The 9,841-nt window shown below is 37.0% G+C and overlaps 1 non-coding gene across 1 annotated transcript; it reads right to left on the bottom strand.

Moving 5' to 3' along the window:
- Positions 1 to 8,978: 8,978 nt before the first annotated feature.
- Positions 8,979 to 9,142, bottom strand: LOC126016661 (U1 spliceosomal RNA). The gene has a single exon (XR_007498446.1). It is a non-coding gene; the product is annotated as a U1 spliceosomal RNA (small nuclear RNA).
- Between the last annotated feature and the right edge of the window lie 699 nt (positions 9,143 to 9,841).

The following is a 9,841-nucleotide window of genomic DNA, read 5'->3' as shown; positions in this document are numbered from 1 at the left end:
AAGACTTTTTTTTTTTTATTTACCTTCAGCTCAACATAAAATTAAACTTGTATATAGTAGCAGGAAATATGTGTTTGACACATAGCTGATTCTCTATATGAAATGTCAAGTCTGTCTGACAAACTTCTGGCAGAATATAAGTTCAAGCTTTGTGTACTCTGGTAAGACAATTCAGAACATTAAAGTACATTTTCCTAGGTCAACAACAGCTTTAGCTCTAGTTAAGCACCCTAGGTGTAGATTAAATAGATACAATGGGGATTAATCCACACAACTTTAGAAGCCCTGACACAGTAGCTCCACTCTATAAATATATTATAGCCAAATATAATGATTTTTCTCAAATTCTGAGACTTGGACCCAAAGTTCATTTTGCAGAAATTCCTGAGTGATATTTTTGGATCCTCCATGGATCTAAAAGCTCCTTAACCCTCAGGGATCAGCAAGCATCCTTCATCAACCAATGGACATGAAATTTTAATATTTACATATCTGTCCTGGTCTTTTGGGTTCAACAGGGCATAGGCTATTACAGATATGGAAAAAAAAACTAGAGGGGTAGATTGCTACTGAGATCAGATACAAAGTAATTCTCAAACTGACCCATTTCCCTGTAAATTCTACCTCAACGCTTCAAGGGAATAGTCCTTAATTTTCCTATTGTCTTTTCACTTGCTTGTACAACATAAGAGTTGTGTCACTGTTCAATCAAGGTAATAATAAGGGTCTGCCATTTCCATCTCTGAAAAACGTTTCACACAGAAGGTGAGACTTGAAGGCCAAAGGAAAAAAATACTAAGTGCTCTATTTTACTGAGCTCCTACTATATACAAAGAATTGCATTATTTAATGCTTGCATCAACTTTCAAGTTAATATTATTAGCAACCTGGTTTTACAATGGGAAACTGAGATGCATACAATTTAGAGTAAATTGCCTATGGCCATTAAGTAAGCATGAGTCAAGATGGTTTTCACAATCAGTCTGCCAGACTACAGAATTCACATTCTAAATAGAGTAATAAAAGCAAAGAGAAAGTTACATATACCAAAATAAAAAAAAATACATATAGAGTGCAAAGATTCAGTATAAAAGGCAAAGAGTGGAAATTTATGAGGCCCAAGTGATAGTACAGTGGGTAGGATATTTGCTTTGTACAGAACTAACCTATATTCAATCCCTAGCATCCCCAGAGTCACAGTAGAAATGATTAGAAAGGCATCACTAGCTGTGGCCCCAAAACAGAAAACTACAATAAAGTTGAAAATTTATGTACTTCAAAAACAGGTTAAGAGGTTGAGAGTGAGATTAAATGTTTTATGAATATGTCAGAAGACAGGCTTTGAAAATAGGTAGATGGCATTCATTGATAATTTATAATTGATAAAATTCATATTTTGGTATCTTGGTCCCATGTTTGGTACTGCTTGAGAATCAACCTCAGTGGTGTTCAGGTGACAATGAAAAGCCAGAAATCAAACTCAGGCCTCCTGCATGCAAACAAGTGCTGAGCCCATTGAGCCATCTCTCCCCCTACAAATTCATTTTAAACAGTTTATTTCCAAAGGCTAAATATGATTTACACTGATTAAATATATTCACTTGTTTTTTAAGTCATTCCATTAAGCTGTAGAACTACTCAGGGGTCAAGGAGGATGTGTTATATCCCCAGCAATGTATACTTCCCAGGCCCACAACACCTGGACTACTACTTACTGGGCCTAACCCAGGAGATTTTTGAGCACAGTTAGACCTGAGAATTGAACCATTTGATCTGTTTTTCAGGAGTGGAAAAATAATGTTCTAAGCAATTTGGGATCCCTCCCCCAAATTCAATCCTAAATTTTTTTCTCCTGTATTTTGGGCCAAAAATATTCAGGACTTTTATCAGAAAATATCCTGGTTCTATGATCAGAAATTACACCTATTGGGGCTTGGGGGACAATATGAGGTGCTGGAGATTAAACTCTGATTAGCTGCTTGCAAGGCAAATACCCTACCTGCTGTACTGTGCTGATCCTGAAACTTTTCACAGTAGGATGCATACAGAGAAGAATCATAGGAGAAAATATGCATCCTGTAATGAACACAATCCACTGGTATTTTTATGGCAAACTATTTTGCTTTGAAACTTTTTTGCATGCATCCAGTATCAAACTGTATAAAAAGTAGAGTTATTTTAAATGAGAAACGTTTGGACAGTCTACAGTGTAAGGAACTGTTTCCCTTTATGATGACAATGCAATTCATTTTGCTGTAAACAGAAATTTTTTGGCAATTATGAGCTCACCGTGAAACTTCTGTCATACAGATTTGGTTACAGGGAGACAATATCCTTAACATAGAAGTCAGGTTCTGTTCTTGGCAATTCTACCTAAGAGGTATAGTTCTCATATAAATGAATATATTTATTTAAATATTTTGTTTTTAAATTTCTTTTGGCCCATACCTGACTATTCTCAGGTTTACTCCTGGTTTTTTTTCCTCAGGAATCACTCCTGGTGGGCTTAGGAAATCATATAAGAAGCCAGGCATCACCAAGATCTCTAGTTACAGAGGTCGGAGTTTATCACCCATGAAGGAGCAAAAGTCTTCTATACACCACAAAAGCACCAAGGGGAGAGTAAATGAATATGCAAGAGGTCTATAGTTAATCCCATGACAGTATACTTTAAGGGTGGAGAAACACTGTATCTCTTAGGCCAAGGGAATTCCCTCTCTAATGTCCCCATTATTTACTGTGCCTATGCAGGAAAAAAAAAGCACAAAATAATCTTTTTATTCATTTATCTATTTATTTATTTACTTTTTTTTGACTTCTTTGTCTTGATGTGGATATTGAAGTTGGTGAGTTGGTGTCTCTATTTTTTCTTTTTCCTTTTTGTGCTCTGCCATGTTTATATTTCAGGACTGTGGCTGTTATGCGGCGCATGTCTTTATTGCTGTAGTACTCACTGGATATCTTATATTTTTTGTATTGTTGTGGTGTTTCAATTCCTTGTTTCCTTTCCTCTCTCAAACAGAGGTTGAAGCCTCTAGAAGGACTCTGCCCATTTTTGGCTTTTTTGATTTCTATCCCATTTTATTGCTTTTCTTTGCTTCAAACAAAGCCACATAACTTGAACTATTTAGTTCCACCTCTCAAATAGAGGGGGAAGTAAGGGAGAGTACCAGGACCAAATAGATGTATGCTCACTAAGTAGTAAGCTAGACACAGAGGGGACCACTTATTCTAGCAGCCTGGAGGTGGGGGATATGGAATGCAGGGTGTGAATGGGGGTGGAGGGAGGGCAAATTTGGTGATGGGAATTTCCCTTTTTCTATGTTAATATATACCTAAAATATTACTGTATAGATATGTAAGTCAATATGGTCAAAATAAAAATTTATAATTAATAAAAAAAAAAGTCAGGTATCAAACTCGGCAAACACTCTCCAGCTATACTATCATTCTAACACTTTTCTGTATTCACTTTGTATATAATCTGTTCTATAAGCAAGTTTGGAATTTAGTTAAATTGCCTACATCTTATTTTGGGGCAATAGGATTGCAGAGTACATGCAAACTAGAACCTTCTCTCATTCATCCTCCAACAATTCTCATAGTATCTCTCTCCAAACAACATTATCGACATAAGCCTAGCTGAGTTTACATCTCTTCTTTTACCAACAAATTCTTTAAGAAAGGGTCTTTCTTATATAGTAATGTAAATAGATATTGAAATCAACTTGTGGAGGAAGAGCGATACTCTTCAACTTTTTCCAGTCCCACTCAATATTACGTGGCTCAGATCAGGTAACAGTCCCTCTATGCTCCATGCCCACTTTTTTCAAAAAATTGGTATGCAGTGATGAATGAAACAGATAAAAAATCTCCTGTTTTGGGTCCTTATATTCTTAAAGATTTACTTATAAAAGACAAAAAGTAACTGGGGCTGCAAGTGGTTGACCTAGAATAGACCACAGTTCGTTCAATTTCCTGGGGTCCTATATGTCCCCCAAGCCAGGAGTAAGTTCTGAGAGAATAAGCAGGAGTAACCACTGAGTGTCACAGGGTATGGCCCCAAAACCAAAAACCAAAAAAGCCCAGTAACACAGACTATAAAGCAGGGTGTGTGTGTGTGTGTGTGTGTGTGTGTGTGTAGGGGTGCTTATTTACATTAAACCCTATGACTTTTGTGGGAGGGAAATAAAGTTTTATTGGCAAACAATCATGTCAGTTGTTTCCATATCATCTGTGATTGATTTCATGCTGCATGACAGAGTTGAAGAGCTGCCACCAAAAGTCTCAAATATATACTGTGTCACCCTTTACAGAGAGCTTGCTGACCTTAGTATTAGATATTTCTATTTGCACCAAATGCAATGAAATGAAATAAAGCAGCAGAAGAAGATGGGATGAGGGCATAAATTGCTAAAATGTATATTGCAATAAGACAATCTGTATTATATATGCTGAATGAATGAATAAATAAATGGAGCATTCAAAGAAAGCCTCACTCAGAAGGTGTTATCTGACAACACACCTTCCAGCTCATTCAGTTGATCTTTCTATGGATAATATCTCCAATTTAATAACAAATTCTTTATGTTATTGCCTCCTTATCTTATACTTCAATAATGCATTTTGGCCTAACTGTTCAATATCCATTTCTCCCGAGTGACCCATCCCACTCATCCAGAGGAACCTCTTAGAATTATTTTCTTCTTTGCTCCAGAGATGACTTCAGCTTCCCTTGACTATAGGATAAGTCTCTTCAGCCAGCTTACAATATGCTTCAAAATCTCTCCCACTGTTCCATTTATAGAATGAATACCCCTTTTCTGTCCTAAAACATAGTGGAGTTGTTTTCTTTATTGCATCTTTCCTCCATTTCTGAAGTTCCAGGTGAATTTGATGTATGGCATGCCCTTGTTCCTCAAACCTCTAGGGCACAATCAGAAATAGCAAGTGAACAGAAAGAGAAGGGGGAGCCACAAGTGAGTTCCTGGAGACAGAGCATCTGGGCAGTGCAGAGAAAGCCTAGGATAGGACTGGGTGGGTAGTGCTTGTGGAGGCCAGGATGGTCAGAACAGGACAGTGATGGGGAAATTCTGAACTTAAGGAAAGGTAGAAAAAATATAGTGAGAGCTGAGTCTTGAATTTTTAGATAGGAGCTATCAAGGGAATTGAGGAGTTTTGAATGTGATCCAACTTGTAGGTTTTTTTGGAATCAGGACCTTCCCAATAGGCCACTACTGTTGATTCTTGGCCAATGAGGCTAGAAGTTTGAATGTTTGGGCCCAGGAGCAGTGCTGCTTGGAATCTGTGATGCTGGCGATCACCAGAGCCACCACTCTAGGACGTGTCAGAAAAAGTTCCAAAGATCCACAGAGCATTGTTTGTTGGTTCTCTAGGGTCACAAGTTAGATATCTTGGACAGTTGGATGTAAGGCATTCAGAAAGAATAGAAACAAGGAAATTAAAGTTTCCTCTTAAATAACCAGAACAACAGAGCTGACATTTACTAAGGGAAAAAGTGAAAGTAGAAAGGGAATTTGACCTGTGACGTTTGAGCTGCCTTTTAAGTAAGCATATCGAGAAGAAATTGAGATGCATAAGTAGGGATTCAGGACAGATGTTGACAGAAGGAGAAATGTATTTGTGCTGTTGTTCTCACATTTTCATCATGGTGGCTCATAATTTGAGTATGCAGAAAAGGAACAGACTTGTAATTATTTGAAATTAGTCTCTACTTCAACTTTATATATGAACCAAAACCTATTTTATACAAAGATTTAATATATAGTGAATTTCCCTGGAATGCAACTACTGCATCTATCAAAGAAATATTGCCTTTCATTTGTTCAGAAATTTCAACAAGAATTATTCCCCATGTTGGAAAGTTGTACTGCTGACAGCAATGTTGCTTGAAGTAATTGAATCTCCTCCAGCCTTGTTATTCTCCTTTGTACTTAGGACTATTGTTTTTGGGTGGATTCATTGAAAAAACAAGCAGTTTATTTTAAGCTACTGATGTGAGTATTTACATACTACAATACTTGAAATGTTGTTACACGGTATTTTTATATTTTGAACTTGTAGCATTGTTAGTATACCATTAGATATTCATTTCCTTTGTTTTTATGTGATTTCCTGTTTTTATGTGATTCCCAAGATTTAGGCATTAATGGTTTTTCCAGACTGCCACCTCGTTCTGAGAAGTTTCTCCTCTTCCTTTTTGCCAGAAAGGAGAATAAAGCAGGTGCATATTAGATAAAGGATGCAGTTTACCATGCTAAAAGCGTGGTATACAATAGTAATAATAAAATGGTGTTAGAATTCATAAGGTCACAGTATTACACTTGGCACCTCCCAGAACCCTTTAAGCAGAATGTTCTGATTTTCAACACCGAAAATAAGAAGTCTCTAGCCTAACATCAGAGATAAGGGTGGGTAGAATCTCAGGGGATGGGACATAGGACAATTGAGGCTCACAGCTAATGAACCACACAATTGGCATTAACCAAACCATAAGGCTGTGGACTGGCTTTGTAGAATTTTGCTTTTGCTCCATTGATTTCAGCTTAAAGTAAATCCCAAAATGGCAAAATTAGCATTTTCGCTACCATTCTTCAAAGACGTCAGTAAAATGAACTGCTCACCTTTCCCCCATTCTCTGGGTTGAGCAGAATTCATTTTTGATCTCTTTACCTTTACACCCGTCTACTTCTCTCCTGCCAACACTGCTTTGGAAATAGCAGTTAATGTTTTTATTTTTCTTTGTCATCAATTACAATTACAAAGCAGATGCCCTCAGCTCTCTTGTGTGTTTAATCAAGCATCAGTAATTTGATAATGGATTCCCCAAATTTCACCTTATTTCCTGTGATCTGCTCAGGTTTCAATTTTCCTGCTTATAAACCCAAAAGCCCAAGTACTTTCCCTCAAAAATAAATTTGTAGGCAAAGATTTGAAGCGCTTTTACAATGTACTTACTTAAGCAAGGCCTAAGAAAATGCCTCAATCCTTTGTAGTAATTTGAAGTAACAGAACCAGATGAGAAAAGTTGGTCTCAAGAAAGAAGTAATTGTGCATGTGTTTTGTTTTATTTTTCTTAATTTTTGGGGGGGCTGATAGTTCAAAATTAAGGTGTCAGCAAGGGGATTTCTTCTGAGAATTTTGTTTATGGATGATTGTCTTCCCAGTGTAACTTTAACTTGTCCTCTTTCTTTGCATCTTTATTCTCAAATAAAAAAAATAAAAATAAAAAAAAGAAAGAAAGAAGGTTAATCCAAGGTCAGGAAGATTTAAAATGAAGTAAAACAAGTATTCAGACTGCTCACACTGAAACAACAGAAATAGGAAGGATTAACCACCAGGTGGCCATGGCAGAAAAATCACATTCAAAAGTGGATTGTTCTGGCAAACGTAATTTGCTTATATCTTCAGCTCAGTCCAGACCCTGTGTCTATAACTGGTTGATGTTGTAAAGTAATTTATTCTAGGTCTGACCATAATTTGGGTAATCTGGAGAGCCGAATACAACAGAATAAAAAAAAAAAGAATAACAACACATAAGTCATGTGAATTTTAGAAGTCAGAAGAAAAAGACAAGTACATGTGTTAGTATGTATGTTTTTACACAGATGTGTACATACATCTACATACATACTGAAACAGTTATAGAAATCTGACTTCCGATTATGATTTGATTGCACACTTTCTGCCTTCTCAAAGCTTTTGTGTAAGAACTGAGAATTTTTCTACAGGAACTTCACATACGAAGTTTCTTCTGTCTGTTGACAATGACTTGCATTTTTAAAGTGGTACTCCCTACTCATTATTCAGGCATCAGCAAAACTATCTGTAAAGGCATTTTTTTGTTTGTTTTTTTTTTGGGGGGGATCACATCTGTCAGTGTTCATGTTTTATTCTGGCTCTGCTCTCAGATTTCAAGCTATATATAGTCTCTGGAATTAAACTCTGGTTGACTATGGCAAGCATTCTATCCACTGTAATCTTGTAAAGGGCTTTCTAAATTACTAAATCTAAAGTATCATACTCCCATTGCGCTTTTGTACTTCTATTGCAATTTGTGACACTTTAGTATTTAAATATTTTTTTAAGAGTAGTTCAAAGTTCCAAACTGTTTTCAGGGAATGAGGACTTCTATTAACTCTTATTAACTGGTAGAAGGTTCAATGGTATGGCCAGAGATGACTCAGAGCAACAGAGTGCCTGTCGTTGTTGGCACTAGTGTCAGAGCAGGGAGGGCATAAAATATTGGGGGCAGAACCAGGTTGTAGGCATGCAAAGTCTGTACTCCCAATCACAGTGCTACCTCTCTAGGTTTTTGATTAGCTCTTTTTTTTCATGAGTGTTTTCCAATTTTTTGAGTGGTTTTTAGGAGACGCATACCCACATCCTGGAGATTCTTAGCAAACCTAAAGGATAGCTCAATTTGAGAATCAAAGATGTGATTCTATCTGGGGTCTGCATTGTTGGAAATATCCCAGTAGTCTCAGCAGTGCTATGGAAGCCTCCAGGGCCAACATAGCTTTGCTTGTGGGACCATTTGGTGCAGGAATAGATCTTGATCAGCTGCATGTAAGATATGTGCCTTAATCCTGCTCTATATCTCCAGCCCACACACTTACATGTAAGTTTATCACAGAAAAATTAAAATTTTATCGAGAGCAATGACCTTTTGTGTTTTGGTTACTGGTATGTCCTTCTCACTTAGAAACACCCAACCAGTAATATTTATGAACATAAATGGAGACAATTCAGAGATATTAGGAAGAGTGAAATGTAAGCATGAAGAAAACATAAATCAATTATACATTTGTAACATCTATATTTGATTTTTAACACTTCCCCCCAGTAAATTCAAACACAATGAAGAAGTGATAATGCAAAATACCATTTTTTTGTTTATCTGATCTTTTATGTAGCATTAGTTTGGGGGTTTCTTTCTTTTTTTTCCTTTTTTTCTTCAGGAGAGAGCACGCATGCAGTCCCCCACTACCATAGATTACGCAGTCGAGTTCCCCACATTTGGGGAAATCGCACGGGTCAGTATGCCCGGAGTGCAATGGGCGAGCCTCACCCTGGGGAAACCACCTTCGTGATCATGGAATGGCCCTTGCCAGGTAAGTATAATTTTGGGTTTTCTTAACCTAGCAGCCCAATTATATTTTCCATTGACAACTATCTAAACAATGATATACTACTTCCACTGACACTGCCTGGATAGAATGAGCTGAGAAATTTTTATTGGTTCCTGCAACTCATTAATATAGACAGAAGTCACTGAATATTTAAGTAACAAAGGAACTTGAGCCACATTAAAAGTCTTAGTATTTGTACATGTAAGCATTGCCTTTGCCAATGAGATTTGTTTAATTGATCCAATAAAGTACTCTTTTCTTTCGAGTGGTTTCATTGTTTCTCAAGTGAAGGACAGGAGTTGTAATGGTGAAAATCACTTCTCTGGAGACTGATGTACTTTTGTGACATGCGCACCTTTATGAACAATAGCCCAATTCCCATTTCTGTCACTTGTTGGTCTTGTATCATAGATCAACTCTTCGATTCTCCAATTCTCTTAACTTTACAATCAAGGAAACTCTGGGTTAATTTACACATTTTCCTCTTCTACATTGTGACCTGACCTGCTAAGAACTTGTCAGGGAAAAACATGTAGAGATTGGGATCACTTGCAACAGAATAACTCAAGACATTATTTGCTCTCCAAGATCTCTCTCTACACCTTCCTAATCAATTCCTTCAATCCCAGGAGGAAACTTTCTAAAGTATCAGAAATCTCCTTTGTCACACAGCATTGGTCAGCAAATAT

The sequence above is a fragment of the Suncus etruscus genome, chromosome 8 (assembly GCF_024139225.1).
Source record: "Suncus etruscus isolate mSunEtr1 chromosome 8, mSunEtr1.pri.cur, whole genome shotgun sequence".
Classification (NCBI taxonomy): domain Eukaryota; kingdom Metazoa; phylum Chordata; class Mammalia; order Eulipotyphla; family Soricidae; genus Suncus; species Suncus etruscus.
The sequence above is the reverse complement of the archived record's forward strand: the minus strand, read 5'-3'. Positions and strand labels throughout refer to the sequence as shown.